At 39.3% G+C, this 20,733-nt stretch overlaps 1 long non-coding RNA gene across 3 annotated transcripts; it reads left to right on the forward strand.

The window, feature by feature from the left end:
- The first annotated feature begins 1,426 nt into the window (after positions 1 to 1,426).
- Positions 1,427 to 20,056, forward strand: LOC108445858. 3 transcript variants are annotated; one of them, XR_001860886.1, is made up of 5 exons: positions 1,427 to 1,690; positions 2,527 to 2,566; positions 2,667 to 2,784; positions 4,576 to 4,696; positions 17,405 to 20,056. It is a non-coding gene; the product is annotated as an uncharacterized LOC108445858 (long non-coding RNA). The 3 variants fall into 3 exon arrangements; XR_001860887.1 differs by lacking the exon at positions 2,667 to 2,784 and having other exon boundaries at positions 1,428 to 1,690; XR_001860885.1 differs by lacking the exons at positions 2,527 to 2,566; positions 2,667 to 2,784 and having other exon boundaries at positions 1,430 to 1,690.
- Positions 20,057 to 20,733: the final 677 nt, after the last annotated feature.

The following is a 20,733-nucleotide window of genomic DNA, read 5'->3' on the forward strand; positions in this document are numbered from 1 at the left end:
GCCCAATTCCTCTTGGCTTTTCAGGACTCCAAATATAAGGATGTTGACCTCCTCTGGTAAATTTCTTCTGATAACACAAGTAACTTCACTTACTATCAGATGTACTTTAATATGAAACAGACTTCTTTTCCTTGGAAGAATAATATTTCCTTTTATACAATGGAGCAATAGCCTCTCAGTGTTTGCAGCGTTACTTTGACCTTCAACATGAGAGTAGTCAGCCTCAGCTCCTTGACAGCAAAACAGGTTTTTCTAACCAAAAGCGGCAGAGCTGTAGTAAAGTCCAGGAGTTTTTTAAGGAGAAGTCCTCTGTCTGTACAAAGCTGCATTAGCACTTTGTTTTCTCTGCCTCTGCTGACATTACCCTGTCGAGAAGCTATTTCTAGTGCATCACCTGTGCAGCTCAGGACTGCAGAGGGAAAAGAGAGACCCAGACTCCCTAGAAATCCCTAATCTCATCCTTTCAGCCAGTCCTGAAGCTCTTTTGAACTGCTGTGTTAGTACAGCATTTTAAATGAAGACTGACGGGTTGGAATGATGTGTTTCTGGCAGTAGGCTGCTGGATCAAGAGGAGGGGCAGCATTCTACACTTGGACGTGGAATTAAAAGAAACACAACTGGCAAGATTAGAAGGGGTCTCAAAGGAAAGGATTCTTGGTTTTCCTGGAGGACAACCTGACAGGTTAACATGAGTGACTAAGGGGAGAGAATGAAAAATCTTAGAAACGCCTTAAATGCTGAGGTCTGCTTTATGCAGTTGATCACATGAATAGGAATATGAATGTGAAGTTAAAAAGGAGATGAGTTTTAAAATGTGGAAGTGCTAACAGCTACCTGTGCCAGCTTGGAAAAGAGAAACCAAACTCAGGATGCCACTGGCAGCCCGCAGACTTCTGCATTTTAATGTAATCAGGACTGACAAAATTAATTTAAGGAAGTCCTAAAGAGTGTGAGCATAACATGTCATGGGCAAAACAGAGGCAAAACAGTAAAGATATTTGCTAAAACTGCTATACAGACAAAAGTTTTAACAGAGGAGTTCTTCAAATTGTGAACATTTAAAATGTGAACATTCTTTGACACAGGAGAGTTGAAGAGTGAAAAAAATAAGCAGAAAACCTATTAGTTCTATTGTGTAAGCAGAAAAAAATGCAAAAAGTGAAGAAATAATGCAGCAAAATGTCAAGAAACAATTAAATTAAACAGAATCAATCAGAAAATTGGATCTGTTACAGGCAACAGTTCAAATACATGTTATGCCTTGAGCAACATCTCTTAAACTTGTGCTATTTTTGCCTTCTGTCTTGGTATCATTCCACATCTGTTTGACTGCCCCGCGCCTGGAGCTTGTATTGTGCTCCCGAAACCGGAGGTTAGTCAGGACCATATCTCTTTAAAAAAAACCCCACACAGACAAAGAAAGAAAAAAAAAAAAAACCAGGCTGGGAAGGGGGAGCTAAAGCCTCTGCTGCATTGGGCTGTTTGGATACATCGGCTGCACCAGTGGTCACGCATCTCTCCGCAGCCTGCTGATTTTGCAAAAGAGGGGGCAAAGGATCATTTTGCAGTCCAGATGCTGTCAAACACAAGCAATCAATGGAAGGAATAGCACAATGAGCAGACATGCATGTGGAAGCAGTTTACGAAGAAGTAGTTAAATGCGGAGCTTTGTTCCGGCCGATGCTGTAATGTAAGTACGAGCTCAGGAGCAGATCCCGTGGTCACTGCAGTTGTTTGTGGGAGATGTTTCATGGGTATCCTGATGCTTTTAGCACTTAAGGGTGGAGAAAGCATTAACTGCGACATGTTTCATAGTGTATTTAAGCAAATAGCTGTGTTGTCTGTGTCTCGACAGGATTTTTGAGTGACTCACAGGCTGCAGTGTGTGGGTAGGGTGGGTGAAGAGAAGGACTTCTCACATGAGCTTATTCTCCTTTCCCGATGGCTTATCTGGGCTCTGCTCTATAGATGTGCTATCAGATTGCTGCAGCACCACCCTCCCTGTGCAAAGGCCTCTCGCTGAATTTCAGCTCTGCCTTCAAACGCAGGGATACACAATACATTTTTTCACACTCCAATGGCTGACTTAATTAAAAAAAAAAATCTTAAAATTATTTGTTAAACAAACTTACTTCATGCCAACTGCTTTATTTTAATTTTTTTCTCTTGTATGCAGTTGTAGAAAGCTTATGAAATTCCAATAGCTTCGTGTGTTACTATTGGGAGACTAGTTCTTAACATAGCTCTCCCAAAGGGAGTGCCAAGTATGATTTATTACTCAAAGGAATGTACACTTTCCTATCTTTGGTAGCTGAAGTAGATGTATATATTTTAAAATATTTGTTCTTACAGAAATCCAGTGTCTTTCTCTTTGGCAAATGATTTGCTGCTTTTTATTCTGCATATGCCCTAATGATCTAGTACAGCTTTAAAAACAAGTGAAAAAAAAAAGAGCTAGGGCAAGCTTACTGCACTGAATTTCTCAGAAATTTTTTTTTGGTAATCAGAAAAAATTTTTTGTTGTAGCCAAAACTACGCATCTCAGCAGAGTGAATAAACCAAAGTAGTGAGTATTTGCTTATTACTTTAATTTTGCTTTCTTCTGCATAAAGCCATGGTGATTTGCTCTAAGCCAGAGAATATAATCTATTTGATGTCCTCTGCAGCTGCACCTTGGTACTTACGCAGCTCCTGCAGAAACCTCCGGGAGATCTCACTCCGGTGTCAGGGGAGGTGACAGCAGGGTAATTGTGATGAGCAGCCTGTGTGGGCCTGTTAAGGAGGGTGAGTAGCTGTTGCAAGGAGGAGCCTTCTTTTGTGCATCTCTTTTGGGACCTGGCAGAACTGCAGCTCCTGATACTGAGCGCTGCAGGTAATACACTTCTGCCCCATCTCATTGATCACCTTGGTGGGGATGTAAGGCAGAGCCTCCCTCACACTGAGGAACCCACAGGGAAGTTTGCTTTTGAAGTTGCCCTTGCCTTGTATTCCCAGAGGTATTAGAGCTCCATCAGCTGTCTATTTGCAAAACAACTTTTTATTGCTTGCTACTAGAAACTGAGTTATAAGAAGCCAAATTTATCCCTTAATGAGCTTAAAGCAAATTATTGTTACCTGGGGAGTGCTCTACCAGTGATTGTGAATGCTGAAGCTTGGTAGTGTCAGTGTTCATTCTTGTCCCTTCCTCTTCTGTGTCAGGATTGTCACCCTCTCAACACCAAGCAGAATCCCTGGTTGGAAACAGGATTTCCAAAGATTAAGAAAGTAATCGTTTGCAAGAATACAGAAATAATAAAAAAACCCCTCAGTCTCACACAGCAAATTTCTGTTCACCTACTAAAAATGTGAAGGACTATTGGATAAAATAGTTTTACAAGCTGCTTACTGTTGTGTAAACACAGTGGGAAAAGTTCAGTTCCTGTGTACTTCCATTGTTTTCGGCAGAATTACATGGATGAATTCGGCATTTTTGGGGCCAACTCAAAAACCTTTTGTTTCTCTGTCCTTCTTTCTTTCTTGTTTTCCTGTTTCTTAGATGTGATTTTTCATGACCTCCAAGGTAACAGGCACAGATTTATAAAGTATAAAACAGAGGACCTAAGGTGCTCAAGTTTGGACCATATTTTCCTGATGCTCCCTGTAAAGTTAATGGAAACACAGCAGCAGTTCCAGGAAAAACTGATATATCACATATCTAAAACTAGCCCATGGTCATTATACTTCCCAATTTTGAGGGCTCCTTGGACCCTGTTCTCAAAAGCAGAGTTTCTAAAACAATAGATGCATTTTTATGTTAAAATATACAAAGGTGTAGGCTTTTATAAGGCAAAAGAGCATTTTCTTGAAGGTTTTAAACAGTGTCTAGTTGCTCAGTTTGTATGAAACCTTGGAGCAACATACAGAATTGAAAACATGCATGTCAGATTTTTAAATATTTGATCCTTTGGAAGGCTTAGTTTTTTTTGAAATAAGTGTTAATTCACTTAGCAATATTTTTTGTTATACACACAATTATTCGGCAGTTATTTCTGCCTCAGCTAAGAAATATCACAACTCACATTAATTCGGTACAGTAGGTCGACATTTTTCTTCTAAGTGTGTATTTAATGGATATATTTGCATTTTAGCAGTCTTGAGCTAAGTATTTAATGGGGTGATCTAGTTCATTAGTATTTTTCATCTTCTTTTTGATCAGGTCAGCAGAAGATGGCCATGGTTTGGAATTTTTAGCAAGTGTGTTGCTGGTTGTGATGGAGGTAAACCAGACTTATGTGAGAAAGGAAGGTTTCACATTGCCTGTGTGAATACACCTACCTGTGTTTATGTGCAAAAAAAGTGCAGTCATGAAGGTCAGACTAGAAATAAATAAGGCTTAGTTGTCTTCCCTAAAATTACCTGTGGAAACTTTCTCCACCCAGGTGAAACCAAAATAAGGTATTATTTCTGATAGGTGATGATTACACTCATGAGAGGATGGGGCAGGTGTTTTGATCTCCTCTGGCAACCTCACAGGGGGGAATGAATGTACCTCAGGCTCCTCTCAGTGGTAAGGTTTGGTTTCTTTATTTCTTACAGGAGACTGATACAGCTGGCTGCATATACCAATCACCACTTATTTGGGATATGACAGCTGGTGGAAAATAGAAAAGGTCAGAGCTTCAGCACTCTGGTCTCCCATGAGGAAGGAAGTAACAATGTTAGTATTTAAATTGCTGTTTTGTCTAGGATAGAGTTAATTTTCTTCCTGGTAGTTGGCACAGTGCTGTGTTTTGGATTTAGTATGAGAATGATGTTGATAACACACTGATGTTGTAGTTGTTGCTAAGTAGTGCCTTCTCTAAATCAAGGACTTTTCAGTTTCCCATGCTCTGCCAACAAGGAGGTGCACAGGAATCTGGGAGGCAGCATGGCAAGCACAGCTGTGCCAAACTAGCCAAAGGGATATTCCGTACCATAGAATGTCATGCCCAGTATATGAGCTTGAGGGAGAGGCTGATTGCTGCTCAGGGATGGGCTGAGCGTTGGTCAGCAACTGTTGTGCATCACTTGGTTCGCTTGGGTTTTGTTTCTGTCTCTCTTTTTGTTGTATTCCTATAATAACAATGAAAAATTTTATGATTATTGTTACTGTTGTTTAATTACAGTTTTTAACCTATTTTCATCTCAACTAATGGGTTTCACCTTTTTTCTGATTCTCCTCCTCATCCCACTGGGGTAAGATGGGTGAGTAAAGCATCTGTAGGGTACTTTGTTGCTGTCTGGGATTAAACCACAACAGAGTTTTAGTTAAAGCTTCAGTGAAGCAAAAGGAACAGCCTGTACCTTTTTTTCATTTTAGGACAGGCTAATTTGCCTACATCTTTGTTAGTTATATATGGTGAAATGTGGAGCTCTGCAGAATTAACAGCAACATTATTGTCAGATTTTAACCAGTGTAAGCTGAGATCCTGGGGAATGTGATAGTAGCTTCAGAGTGGTCTGATATGCTTTATAAGAAAGCACCAGCTGTCGCCAAATCCTGTCCCATAAAATCATTCACACTATGAAAGAAATTGCTAATGTCAGATGTCTGGAGACCTCTTGGGAGAGAAGGGGAATTGCAGGACCGTGCCCTCGATCCTTGCTTATGCTACCTGCATTTTCCCCATAAAATGCCCTCTGTAAACCTTCCCCTTCCTTCTCAAATTTCTCCCTCCATATTGTTCTTTGTCTCCATACCAGGACAATTCCTACATGACTCACCACTTCTGATCAACTCCTGTGAGGTTTTTTATAATAGCAATGTCCCCAGCCTGTCCCAATCCTCTGGCAGTACCACTCTCCAGGCCACAGATGTACTGCTAAATAAGAGGTAGGGAACTAAAAAATGCTCAGGTCCTTAGCTCTCTGTGCTTAGAGGTGCAGCCAAACTCCTGCCTGCGTGTTCTGAGCCAGGCTCTCTGTCTAGAGCAGTCCATGGGTAAGAGAGAGAGCAAGATGTGCACTGGAGGATGATTTTTGCACTATAGAGTGATGTAAAGCCCCATTCCAGGTGCCAATATTTTTCAGCTCACTACTTTCATGTTCATATTGGACTGGCATTGGAAATACTTCCCTGGATCTTGGCACTGGCTTGTGTTACCCCACTCTGTGCCATTCAGGATCTCAGCCTAGCACTGTCTTTCCACCGTAATAAAGTAGATTTAAGAGCTGAAGAACTTAAATTGCTTAAGTTGCTTTCTGGTTTGTTTTGGTTATTCCTGTTGATGGTAAAAACCTCTCTTTGACTCATGCTGGTTGTTTGATGTTTATACAATGTATGCATATGGATGCAGGAACATCCCTCAAACAGCAGTAGTGGGACACAATCATATACAATAATCTATTTAGTTGTGTAGGTTAGCAAGCCCTTCCCTACTGCAGAAAAATGGATTATTAGATCTAAGATTTTTCATATCTTCTGTGAGAGATCCACAAAGACGGATTTATTGCAGTTTCTCATTAGCTGTGACAAGGATGATGTCAGACAAGTCATGCATGCCCTGTCTTATAAATAATAAATGAGAAGGACTCTGACTCCTCTTCAGCTAATGGACTAATGTTATAGCTGGATGGAAAAGCCACCAGCTTAATTTATGGAACATAATGGAGCAACAAAATTGCTTAGACTTCCTTAAGTGTATTTATCCCAGGGCCCCCTGCTTGACCTTTTATCTTGATCTTTGGCATGTCTCTCATAATGTAAAATTCAAGTAACAATGAAGTCTTAAAAAACCCCAAGAAATAATAGAACAAAGTGCGTGGGTTTTTTGGTCAACCTAAACTCTATAATATAAAGATCTTCCACATACCCTTTCAGCATGGCTTTATTTATTAATTATTAGCAAGGTAACTGCAATCTAAAGTGTGCTTCTCATTTCTTTCTTCTTATTGTAGTGCTCGCAGAGAGAACTTGTTGTTATAAGCTCCTCATTAATTATAATTTTCACTAATAAGGTGAAGTTTAATCAAGTAGTTCAAAACACTCTGCAGACACTCACGAATGCAGCTTTATTTATTTATGCAGCACCTGATGCTTAATATAGCTGTTTGTGAATGATGTTATGGCTATTTCTTGTGTTGAGAAGTCCATGTTCAGACCCTTGGTCATTTTTTTTCAGTGTTAGGCCACGTTTTTGGCATTTTTATTGGGGGGGGAAGAAAGGGCATTGAAATGTTCTTCTAGAAAGTAATGTGTAGAATTGGGTATGTTGTGAAGCAATAGAAGAGAAGGAAGAGGTGTCCAGTCATGGGCACAGCAAATCTTGGCAGAGTTTAAGGATATTTTTCAGCAACAGTTGTCATGAATGGCACCTGCTACATAAACAGGTGATATTTCAGTGCTTTTCACACTTTGTAGCATCTGCAAATGACTTGTAGTCTCAGCTTTTAAAAGATTTCCTCCATACTGTCTTGGTATGCTGTATCAAGCCAGATCTGTGTTAATCTCCTTGCTTCTGCAACATTTGGCATTCCTAGTCAAAAATTTTCAGCATAGTGTGTCCCAGTTTAGAGACAAGCTCCCCCCACTTACAAAGTAGAAATTAATACAGATGGATTCCCTGCTTAGAAGCATACTAGTAATAGACAGAAAATGCCATACCATTTGTCATGATTTTTGGCTGACAAATGACATAGAGAAAAAACCACTTCTGGTCATGTCTGTCAAATTCTATCCATACTTGTACAAGTACACAGTGATCATAAAAATCTCTTTCTAATTTTTTTATTAAATTAAATTTATTTTATTTATTATTTATTAAATTTATTTTATTTATTATTTATTTATTTTATTAAATTAAATTCCTTAAAAAAGGAAATAAAGAGAAAAAGAACTTTTAAATTAACATCAGTAACTGAAGAAGAAAAAATAGCCATGCAACAAACACTTCAGAAGTATTTATCTGTTGGTCTGAATACCCTTTGTCAGGTATATGAACAGCACTCATCAGAGCTCGTCTCACTCTTGTGTCTGTTTCTGACACAGCTCCCTGTCCTTTGCAGGGAAATTTGGCTGGTTACCCTGTGGAATTGCTCTGGAGAAAGAAGATAGCCTGCAAAATATTCCCCACTCCTTACTTATGGACCTGCCTCTCTCCTTAACACCAGTCATGGAGACAGAGTTAAGTCTGTGCCAGCAACTTTGTGCTATAGAAGTACCATTTTTATGCAATGTAACCATTATTTCAGGTCTTTTGGCCTAAAATGAACCTTGTTTCTTCAAAGCTCCCACAAACCTCTCAAGATCACTGGGATGTCCTAGGGGGCACAGAGACCTGGGAGAAGGGGTGCCCACTGGATGCGTAGCCCAGATCTAGCCTGGTTCTGATCTTGAGCGCGATGAGCTGGTGTGTATCTGATATGCCAGTTTTCTGCACCCAGGATGAAGTCATGCCAGGCACAAGTACAAACCCTGAGAGGAGTGGCTGGAGACCAGCCCTGCAGAGAGGGATCTGGGGGTGCTCATGGGCAGCACCTCAGTGGGAGTCAGCAGTGAGCCCTGGCAGCCAGGAGGGCAAACCCCATCCCAGGATGCATCAAACAGCATCACCAGCTGGGCAAAAGAGGGGGTATTGCTACACTTTTCCATAGGTCAGGATCAGCCTGGTCCAAAGTCATACTTTCTCTTGTCTCCTCTCTTCACAGGTCTGGTCTATTTGTTCAGGTGGCCGTGATGTATCTGTAGATTCCGAATTATGTGATTCCTTCTAATAGTTGCAGATTGGGTTCCTTTATTCTAGATTTTATATTACAGTCCTACTATATCAAACAAACAGTTTTTACTAAATATTTTGCTCCCTGGCCTAAATCAGAAAGTCCTGTGGTATGTCTCGGTGCAAGGCAAAATTGATCTGTTTTGCTCTTCTACCTTTATTTGAGCAGTCTTGTGGTATGCTCGGGTGCAAGCAAACAGAACAAAATCACCAACATCAACATTGAAATTCTCTGCCAGCTGACTGAACAACAGTGAGTTTCTGTTTTAGGAGAGCACACTAAGGCAATTTTTTCTTAAGGTATCCATTAATTTTTGGTTTATACTCTTACATTTAGCAAATCTGAGATGTATGAGTGCACTACTGATGATGCACAACGGATCTGTAGTTGCCCAGAACACTTTTTCCCACTATGTAGTGCTTATCTCTGATTCATTAAAAATATTTTCTGCAAAAACTGCAATTTCAGGGATAATCTAATTTCTTCCAATTAGAGTGAATTAACTTTAATTCCTACTTCAGTTAGGGAATTTCAGTTTCTGCACTTTTTTCTGCTAGCCGTATCATCTTGGTTCCCACGTTGAATGATAAAAATAAAAGGGAATGCTACTTGCCTTTGTTACCTTGCTCTGTAATAGGTTGTGAACGAGGCTAAGTAAAAGGCCATATCTCAAACTGTGCCCAGAAATCACTTGGAAGCTATGGCAGGGTAGGAGATGCATTGTTCGGTGAAGAAGTGCACTGTGCACGGCCTGCAGTCCAGAACTGCTGTTCCTGACAAGATGAATCAGAGCTGAGTTTTGTCAGATGTGTTTATGCCAGCAATACACACGTGTCTCACCTGGAGATCCCTCAGCCTAGGGCTGTCTGCATATCTCATACCTCCCGAAGGACAGAATGACTTGGCAGGCTCATGATGTCATCAAGATTACCTCATCATAAGCTTTCCAGTAACTCAATGTGAAGAAAAGTTCTTCACAAGAGTAATTGAGGCCAGGATAAGTATTAGAGAAGGTTTGGCTTCATAAATGCTCCTTTGAGAGTAGTTAATATCTTCCCCTCCATGAAAGTATTTGGAATATTCTGTAACTGTAGACTTGAAATTCCCTAGTCACGCTTTTGTCGGTCAAATGCAGATTTCTGAGTTGTAGTCTAAGAATTTCAATCTAACTCCAACTTTTAAGAATGAGATACTGCAAAATACATCCATATAATCAATCAATCAGATTTATGTACATCTGATACAGGTTAGTGTTTGTGGCTATCAATCTTTCCTGAATTCACATGACTGTAAACAAAAGGGGCAACCTCCATATGATAATAAATACTCATTTAGTGAGAGCAAAAAAAAGTATTTCCACACTTGAAATTACTGTGATAAGCAATTCTTTCCAATCTTCATTGCAATAATGGTGATGATGATGATAATAATAACAATTTTGAAAGACCCCGAACTGTCCTTAGAAGACAGAAAGTCCAACCAAGAACACAGCTACTCTTATCATCAGGTTAGCATCCTTCCTTCCTGGCCCTCTGTGCTGCAAGATGACCAAAGGGGAAAATGCTTGGCCAGAGAGAGTAGTGAGGCTGCCTATCATATTAATAGCGTTCAGGGAATGGTAATGTCTAAATCAAACACCAACTCATTTTACTCATTGAAGATAATTTTTTTAAAGATCTGAGCCCATCTGCTCTTAATTGAAATGTTGAGGTAAGATCAGTAGCAAGATTTGGACATAGCTAAACCCTTCACTTGAGGGTAAAAACAAAAATTATTTTAGATACAATGTGTGAAAGGATAACTTTCCATATATATGTATTACTCATTGTAATTATTTGGAGTTTGATTTACTTAATAAGTAAGAAAATTTCCTCAGTGTATTTTTTTCTGCTCCAAACATTTGAATGTAAACAAAGAGTTATTTGTGTACAGCTAAACCAAGTAGATTAAATATTCTTATTTAGTATAGTTCAGTATACCTAAGCCTGAACTGCCTGTTAGCTTACAGTGGAGGAGGCAATACATAAGGAATTTGGATACCAGGATTAGGTATCCAAATACCAGGTATGCATTTAGGGCATAACTGACCTTATAGTAAATAAATATTCTTTCTAAGTTCATCTTCAGAGTAAGTTTAGTTACTGTTTCAATTGAAGTGCTTATCTGCAAAGTGTACTTTAGGTGCACTCTGAGACTTCACATATCTGTTACAATGGTTTTCTGTGGACAGCACAGTACAGCGCCCTTACGTAACCAAGAAGGGTGTTTGGTTTTGCTGGTATTTCAGCCACTAGTAATGCTGCAAACCAAAAATTGATGTGAGTTTTCCAGGTTATTCTTGAAGAAAAGACTTGAAGGAGATATTTTTGTAGCTAAATCCAAACAAAATCTAATTAAAAAAACATAGAGAAAGAAATCTGTAAAAGTACTCAGTTCCTTTCCTTCCTGTGGAATTGTATTTTCAGAGCACTTGACCAACTACTTTTCCTTCCAGCCCTGTATCACATACAGGGACTGAGTTCAACAAAAACTGTGTAATTATTCTGAGATTTTAGTATTTTCTGTATGAGGACTTAGTTCCTATCTTGTCCTTCCTCTGGTTTCTCATCAGGGATTCATGAGACTGACACCCCACTGTAAGATAATTCATAAACTCTTGCATTGGCAAGTCTGCACAGAACAGTGTGTTGCTACAGTGGATGGTCCAGACTGTTTCAGACACTAGAAATTAGTGTTCAGCTCAGACTTAGTGTACCTTGCTTTAGGGCAAGAAGAGCTTATCATTAATCTGTGTATCTCTAAAGGCATCATATTGTGCAGTCAAGCCATAACTCATATTCCTGCTATTTTTTCCTCAGCTTAATAGCCCATTGTTTATAACTTTGTGATTGCAGTGCCCTTTAGGCTTCTGTATTATGGTTCATAGACAGTGTCAGTTTCCCATTTCATTGGAAAACCCATTAAATGATTCAGAACCAACACTAAGCACAAATGGTTCTCCTTCTGCTTGTCCTTTTTTATGGCAACCACTGCTTTCAGTCTCAGAGAAAAGGTCTTAAAATGTCCACATTTCTGGAGAACAGCGGTGAGGTTTTAACCACATGGCCCTTTCTTTCAATTTCGTGGGATTTTTTTAAAGCCTTTTCCTCCAGCTGCTATGCATTGCTAAAAAATTGCTTTGAGACATTGTCATTTGATATGAGTTTACTTCATCAGAATTTGATGAAAGGACTCTTTATGCATAATTCAGCCACATGGTCCCAGATGGTTACTGTAAGGTCATTTGAATACCATAGAATCAAACTTAGTCATATTATTGCAAGTAATTTTTAGACTTTTCCTATAGTTGCGTGTAATTGTACTTCTTGAGTCACATTTTCCATAAGTGAAATATGGCAGGTCTTGTGTTGGGCACATTTATGTTTTAAGAATTGTGTTGCTTTTGCTCCTTCAAGAAAGAAACAGATCAAGTGGGTACAAGACCTGTTTTTGGTTTCAGTTAACTTATTCTTTTATGTCTGAGACAAATTTCGTCAACTCCATGGCTTAAGATAACGGTCAGCTGATGTATCCCTGCAGCATTGAGCTGTGAAGAGATACTGGATTAATCTTGAGAACAATAGGGCTGTCAGTTCTGTTCGTTGCGGTGCTGGATTGTTAGTGCTTGGCTGCTTCTGGTTTTGGAGCTAGTGGCTGTTCTATTTGCTCAGGTAACTCTGAAATATTTTCCAGTATGTGCTACAAATGCATCCACACCAGAACTACTACTTACCTTTATGCCTTCACCGACGGCTGCTGGAGGCTGTCTTCTCTCTTTTAATAAAAGAGAAGTTTTCACAATTAATAAATTTCAGTGACTGTCAGATGACTGCCTTGCTGTGAGGCAAAGAGCAGGACAGGGTGTTCACTCAGCTTGAGGGAACTACAGGACCTTGCTGTAGGTCATAGAATGACAGAATGGTTTGGGTTGGAAGGGACATTAAAGATCATCCAGTTCCAACCCCCTGCCATGGGCAGGGACACCTTCCACTAGACCAGGTTGCTCAGAGCCCCATCCAGCCTGGCCTTGAAGACATCCAGAGATAGAGCATCCGCAGCTTCCCTGGGCAGCCTGTTTCTGGGCCTCGCCATCCTCACAGTAAAGAAATTTCTCCAGAATATCTTATCTAAAGCTACTCTCTTTCAGTTTGAATACATTTCTTCTTGTCCTGTTACTACATGCTCTTGTAAAAAGTCCCTCTCCATCTTTCTTGTACGCTTCCTTCAGGTACTGGAAGGCCACAATTAGGTCACCATGAAGCCTTCCCTTTTCCAGGCTGAACAATCCCACTTCTCACAAACTTTCCTTGTAGGAGAGGTGCTCCATCCCTCTAACCATCCTGGTGCCCCTCCTCTGGACTCGCTCCAACAGCTCCATGTCCTCCCTGTGCTGGGACCCCAGAGCTGGATGCAGCACTGCAGGTGGGGTCTCACCAGAGCAGAGCAGAGGGGCAGAATCCCCTCCCTGGCCCTGCTGCCCACGCTGCTTTGGATGCAGCCCAGGACACCTCTGGCTTTCTGGGCTGCAAGCTCACTTTGCCAGCTCATGTCCATCCTAAAGGGAGTAACTGCTGCTCTTCCTGGTGCTGGTGTGGCCTTGGAAAGGTCCAAGTATTACACAGGCAATACTTGGTTCAAAAACTGACTACAGCATTTGTCCTGACTTTCATCTGTTAAGTATTTTTATCCTTGTACTTACATTTGTGGTGTTTCATCAAAAAGCAACAATGCCTACTGTGCTAATGCATCAAAATCATCACATTCTAGAAAAACAATCACTTTTGTACAGCTGCAATCACTCTCTTCTCTTTATAAAAATCAACAAGAGTACAGCATTTTTATTGCTTATAGTACAAACAGCATTAATGATACAGAATTTGTAACATTAATATTATCAGTTGCACAATTTTTTTAAAGTATTGGCATTTTTGAATGCTTTCAGTATATTTTAAATCTTAAAATTCTATGTGATAAAGCATGAAAGCTCTTGTAGTGCATAACAGTATAAATGCAGAGTCATATATTTTGCTGATGGCACTGATTTATATCTGATGATGGTGTGGACTACTCATTTCAGTTGAACTTGCTACACCAAAACTGTCTAGACAATTAACATTCTAAGGGCATATCTACTTTATTTCCATCATTTCTAGCTCGCTGGCACATTATTATATTTCACTTTGTCAGGTCTGTCTCAAATTTCGGCAGAACAGGTATCTCTGAGAAGCGACTCTTTACATTTGTGTGGTACCTGCAGTTGTGTGATGGCCTTGAATTTAATTTGATAGAAATGCATTTTGAACTCTGCTAGTATAAGTTGTGTGTTGACAGGAACAATTTGTGCTTTTAGACTGTATAAAACATAAATTAAGTATTAGCTACTGAAATACTTTGTGCACAGATTCCCTACTCAAAACTTTGGATCGTGTTCAGTAATTCTGATGGTTCTTGTATTCTTCTCATGCTGCTGGATGGACTATTAACAATTTTGATTTAGATAGTATCATTGAGGAAAGGAACTCAATGTATAACATTTAGACTGATCCTAATATTAATTAGGATGAGGAGTGAACAGATAGATAATCAGATAACCACTAATGGTTTTTAAAACAAAAATTTCTGTAGCAGTGTATATATATATATATATATAATCACCTACCTGGTTTGCAGGCAAAATTACGTATTTGTGTAGCTATACCTGTGGCTCCTACCTACAACTAATCACAGGCATCCACAAAGCTGAAGATTGTTTTTGCACTTTGACTACCAAACATTCTCCACCAAAATTCAGTTAAAGACACATAAAATCCTCCAGCAAAGGTGTTTTCTCCTAAAAAGCAATAAATCCCACACTAGAAAATTGGCATAGGCGTTGGTTGTAACTGTTTCTTTTTTCCCCAGGCTAGATTTATGCTTGGCTATAGTAATAAATTCAGATAGAGAATGTTCTTGGATGCTGCATCTCTGTATCGTACAGAAGTATAAGGTAACTTGTATGACCAGCTCAGGCACTGGGGAAGTGTAAGGCCAGCAAGTTAAGTGTGCCAGGATAAATCTGTATCTGCTATCTGACAGCCAAGTTGGCTCTCTTTCTTACCATGGGAGACAGCATAGACATGACTGCGTTGAAATCTTTCTAGGACTGTAATGTGATCTGGTACCAAACTGAAAACACCTTTTGGTCACATCTATGCTGGCAAGACCAAACCCCTTCGAGGACTATTGGAATTATTTGCTGGTGTAGAGATGGCACGTTGCACTGTGCTGTAACGTGCTTTTCTGCTAAGCAAACTATTTATTCTATCAATAGTTTTAGGCTGTTTTTAGGTACTTTAGAGCTATCAATTTTCTGAACAAGGTGTCATTGTCAAAAATCCTAGAAGATATTTTTGTTTTCCTAGTGTGTGTCAGTACCAAGAAAAGTAACATATCAAGGGGCGACATAATAAAGGACAATCTTTGAGAGACCAAGCCTAGAAATAGAATGGAGTCTGAGAAAATGTGTCACTCACTAATTATGGAGAGGCTGTCTCTTAAAGTCATAATTAGCTTTCTATTACTTTCTGTTATAACATATTTTTCATTTATCGTTCCTCAAGGCAATTGAAGCTGCTCAAATAACTTGAAATGCTTTTCATGTGTGATTTTTCTAATGACTTTTTAGGGGAAGTGGTATAAGTTGCCCTTGTCTTCCAACCATGGATCTACATGTAGTGCCTGGACTTCTTGAGCCTGGATTTCCATTGCAGCTAAAATGCCTTTCCTTAGTGCTCCCCTCCCAACTGCAACCCATTATGCAGCAGGACTGCAATAGTTTTGCCCTCTATGAAATCATTCACATGTGGGTAAATGGGGCTGGATTTGCAAGGCCCTTTGCTTAGGTCTTTATTATTTAAGTATGACTTAAGTGTGGACTTTTCTTAGGATTATAAGGTAGATATACATCTCAGCATCTACAGAAAGAAAAATTTATATTGAAGCCACTTAATAACACATTATGCTAACTTAAATTCTTCATGATGCTTGTCACAGCAAACATGCATTCAGAATTCATACATTTTGACACTTTATTTACTGAGTAGGTAAAATTCTTAAGTATTAAAACCAACAGTATTCGAGCCACAAATTCTACTTCCCTTTTTTTCGTACCATTTGTATTTCAGTATCATGCTTGCATCTAATTCATCTTTTGCAATTTAGCCACAGTTGTTTTCCTTTCTGGCTCAGGAAGGAATGACTGTGCATTGCTGTTTGAAGAGGGACATACGCAACTGCACATTATGAGAAGACTTGCCAACACTGTCAGAGGCTCAGAGAAGGATTTACATTTGCACAGATGCAGAACAATAATGGAACACCACTGTCAGTACTCCAGTACTCTTAAACATATCTTCCTTGGGTAATAACTTAATAATGTAGTATATTGTTTTCTGCAGCTTTACAGCACATGCTTTGCCTCACTTACACACTGTTCTGGTGCTACAGAAATTCAGTGGAAATAGTTCCCAAAGGCAGCATAGGGTAGATGTTGACCCATATACCTTGGGAGTGGGGATAAGCTGGGAAGAGTTTGAATCCTCCCAGTGGAAAGTCATTGCAAGCTAGCTAATCTCTTCCCTTAGCTGCAAGCCATTTGAATAGAAGGGCAAAATCCTTCTCCATGAATGTTCTGCCCAGCCTGTTATTTTCCTGGATGGCATAATTTTATATCCAGACTGTAATACACAGTGCAGAGGAATAGATACCCTCCAATAGTTGCCAATTGTACTGGTTTTGGCTGAAATAGAGTTAATTTTCTTCCTAGTAGATGGTATAGCACTGTGGTTTTGAATTTAGTGTGAGAATGGTGTTGATAACACACTGATGTACCTGTTGCTCAGCAGTGCTTGCTCTAAATCAAGGACTTTTCAGTTTTCTGTGCTTTGACAGCAAGGAGGTGCACAAGAAACTAGGAGGGAACAGAGCCAGGACAGCTGAGCCCAAATGGCTGAAGGGATGCATCAGACCACAGAATGTCAGGCTGTCTACATAAACTGGGATGTATTGGCCATGAGGGATGGATCCCTGCTCAGGGATGGGCTGGGCATTGGTCAGTGGGTGGTGAGCAATTGTTTTGTGCATCGCTTTTCTTTCTTGGGTTTTATTTCCGTCTCTCTTTTTGTTGTATTTTTTTGCATTTCCATTATTTCATTTTTACTAACATTAATCATAATAATAATTTCAATTATTAAGCTGTTCTTATCCCAACCCCCAGATTTTACCTTTTTCCCTGGTTCTGCTCCCCATCCCACTGGGAGGGAGTGAGTGAGCAGCTGCTGGGTGCTTAGTTGCCAGCTGGCATTAAACCATGACACCCATTCAGTCAGCATACTTACAGCTCTGCGTGCTTGTTGCCATACTGATCATATGGTATTAAACCGAAGGAGAAGCAGGAAACCTCCCTGCTCTGTGTCAGCTCTCCCTCCGTGTGCCTACAAGTAACGCACAAGGCAGTTTATAATTAGTATCATGACTCACTCAATACTGGTAACTGCAGCTATGCCCTCAAAGGAAATGGCTTTTTCTTACCCTTTGGTTCAACTCTGTTTTGTATTAATGGCCCTCCCCTTTTCCCTTGTGTCTCTTCTTCCAGAATTCCTGAGCTGATGTTAAGAAGTATCTTCTAGCAGGTGTGATGGAGAAGACTTGTTAGATTTTAGGCCGCACTAATACTCTTCCAACTGTGCCTGCTTCCAGACAAAAAAGGAAGACAAAGCAGAAACAGCAGTTTCCAGAATTCCACTTCTTTTCTAGAAGATAAATACAAATCAATTGCACAAGAATATAGCCTGAATTCAGTTAAAGAAAGTGAAGAAGACCTCCTTGCTTTCTGAAATCTGTCCTGTTACATCTGTTCTTGATTATAAGAAAATGAACTCCTGTGAACAATTAAGCAAGTGGCTTTAAAAGAAAACCAGAGAAGTAGCAATTGGTGAGGCACAGAGACATCTTGGGGAGATAACAGAGACATCTTGGGAAGATAAGGGATGGAGTGAATACTGAGTTGACTTCCATATGCTTGGGCTTTCTGGTGTCCACTGAAGAGATGATAAGCAAAAAGGATTAAAAAATAACTTTCTAATTTATAAATCAAATATCTGCTTCATGTTCCTATCAAGAAGATATCAAAGAAGAAGAGACAATGGAGATGGAGGATAAGAACAGGTAAAAAAAAAGAAAAAAAAGCCAAAAAAATCTTCTGAAAGAATTTATTGTTAGGCTGGCATGTTCTTGCTCAAACACCCATGGTCAGTAATTTAAAGAAGTCTGAAACTTGCCTAGTGTTTGTAAAAAATTACTATTTTTAAAGGTAAAATTAATTTCTTAAGTTACAAAATAATACTTAGGTGCCAGGTTCTGCTGCAATTACTTATGAATCGTCACCATGAAATTAATGAGAACTGCTTGTAAAAACTCCTGTGATTAATGGGCTCATAGTCTAACTTTCAATTTACAGTCTCCATTCACTATAGCATTTTTTGAAAACAAGTGAAAGTTTCCTTCCTGTGCTTGTCTAACTCTGAATTCAACATGCTGTTTTACTGGGATGAATGTATAATCCTGCCAACAGCTAAAACGCAAAGCAAGTTCTTTGTGTGAACAGTGTCTAAACAAATTTTACAACTTATCTCTTGCAAGTTACAAAACGTTAAGTTGTAATTAGAAGTGTTCTTACTTGCTGTCAATGGACCTGCAGGAAGAGGACAGCTTCCACCCTCAGCCCTGCAATCTGCAGGAGCCCCCTTGATGTGCAGTTCCTTAATGTACAACCTCTGCTTTTTCCTGTGTGTCAGGAAGGTGGGCTTTGCATTGTGTTAGACAGTTGTTGATAGCAACAGCAGATTACTCTTTCAGGGTCTGCTCCACTGGCTCCCTGGGGAATTCTGTGAAAATTCATGGAAGTTATATACTTCCTTTGCCAGGTCACTGTTGGATAGAAAATGTGGGGGTTTGAATCTTTCTTTTTGGTTAGTTAACTAGGCCCTTCTAATCCAAATCTTATACATTTGGGCATCTCTGAGGTTTTTTTCACTTCTCTTTGTTTACCCAGAAGAGGATGACCTGTGTGCTTTCTTCCCCTTTTCCAACCTTACTCTCACTAGGCCTTACATGTGACTCATGTTTCTTTTTCTGTGCCACCTGTCCTTCTGTTTTGTGAAGGATAAATTGTAGCTTGTATTTCTGTATGGAACTGAATGTGTTATGAGTGAGACAGAACTGATACAGAAGTGGAAAAGAGCTAGGATTATCTGGAAGGACATTGCTGGATATCAACCACTATCTGATGAAGAGACACTTGCAGAAGTGCTTGAAGTTGTGTCTTTTCACAATTTAGGAAAACTACATGTCTTGTAGTAGTATCCTTCTACTTTATATTCTAATTTTCTCTATATACAAAGGACTCTGTTCAGTGATGCCTAGAAAATGTTATGAAATTTTAGAACACGGTTAGATGCAGTATTCAGAAAAAACAGGGATCAGCAAATACTTCTTAAAATGTTTAATGCATGTGTAATGAGGGTCCTTTTAGTTATTGAGTTGATTTTCCTCAGTGGAATGATAGTAGCTCCATTAGCTCTGAAATCAAAATAAGAAAATGCCTTAAGGTAGTATGGAAAAAGCCTTGCTTTGATAACCTGATGACTCTGTGTCCTAAACGGAGGCAAAAAACCTAGGCCTGGATTCATGAAGATGTTTAGGAGCCTACATTGGGCTCTGAAATTAATTTGCAAATTTAGGCTCCGCTCTTTCGATGTTTCAAGGTTAAAGTGGATGTTCTAAATCTGGCCCTTTTATTGGCACCGAGGCCAAAACAAAATACCACCAGTAATTTAACATATTGCTTATTAAAAACGTATGCCAACAGCAGTTCTTGCAACACTGTAGTCCCTCCTATTGCGATCCCTAAAGAGCAATTGGGGAGTTTATTTTTATAATTTGGTTTAATCTTTTGCATAATTTGAAATACCAAACATTTTGTACTGGTGTTTTGTTATTTGTACCATCTGGAATTGAAAACTCCGTCATTCTTAGCAATTCAAATTTGTGGAATGATGGTTACTGTGCTATAGCTGAGTTGTCTCTTCAAGGACTTAGCTTTAAGTAGTATTTTCTCAAAGGTGGATCAAAGAGGAAATTTAACTTCAGCATTTGAGATTTTGAAATCTTATAATTTATTTGTGCCTTCTTGTTTTGCTCTTTATTTGCAAAGAATAAACTGAAACAAGTTTTACAGGTCTTTCAAGTATTTTCCATTACAATTTGCTTAGTGCCATCTAGGAACTTATTTGAACACTAAAGCAAATCACTGAGAGATCAAAATCATTAGATGAAAACAAATGTCTGTTCCTGGTCTCTGTGCCCTTATATGTTTTACTCATTTTTAGTAGTATTCAAAAGTATCCTGTTCTGTTGATACCTGACATTTAGAAACGAATCAGCTTGCAAAAGGAATAAGATAATTCTTCAGTTCTTCAGTGTTTGACTAAGCTATGATCATACAGATATTTTGCTTAGAAACTGATAATAGTGGTTTCACATGAGGGGTGCAAAGTAGGAATATTTATTTAAACTCTCTGCACCAACCTAAAATAAAATAGTTTCATCAAAACACCCAATTTGTGTAATAGATCTGAGGGAAAAACTAGATATTTTGTTTGAATCAAACACTTCACATGCCAGAGGTTGGGGATTTTTTGGCTGTTTGTACTACATGGAACTCTAGCTAGAAAAAAATTAGATGTTTTCTGTTAGTGGAGCTATTCAAATGAAACAGAAACTGTACAATAAGGGGTGGCTTGCCAATGACTAGCACATGTGTCATCAACAAATGGTAGGCTTACTTCCAAACTTCTTGAAAAGGCATTAGTAAGCAGGGGGAAAGCAAGCTCCTGGCAGTGACTATAGACCAATGCAATCTGT

Source organism: Corvus brachyrhynchos, unplaced genomic scaffold, assembly GCF_000691975.1.
Source record: "Corvus brachyrhynchos isolate BGI_N302 unplaced genomic scaffold, ASM69197v1 scaffold363, whole genome shotgun sequence".
Classification (NCBI taxonomy): domain Eukaryota; kingdom Metazoa; phylum Chordata; class Aves; order Passeriformes; family Corvidae; genus Corvus; species Corvus brachyrhynchos.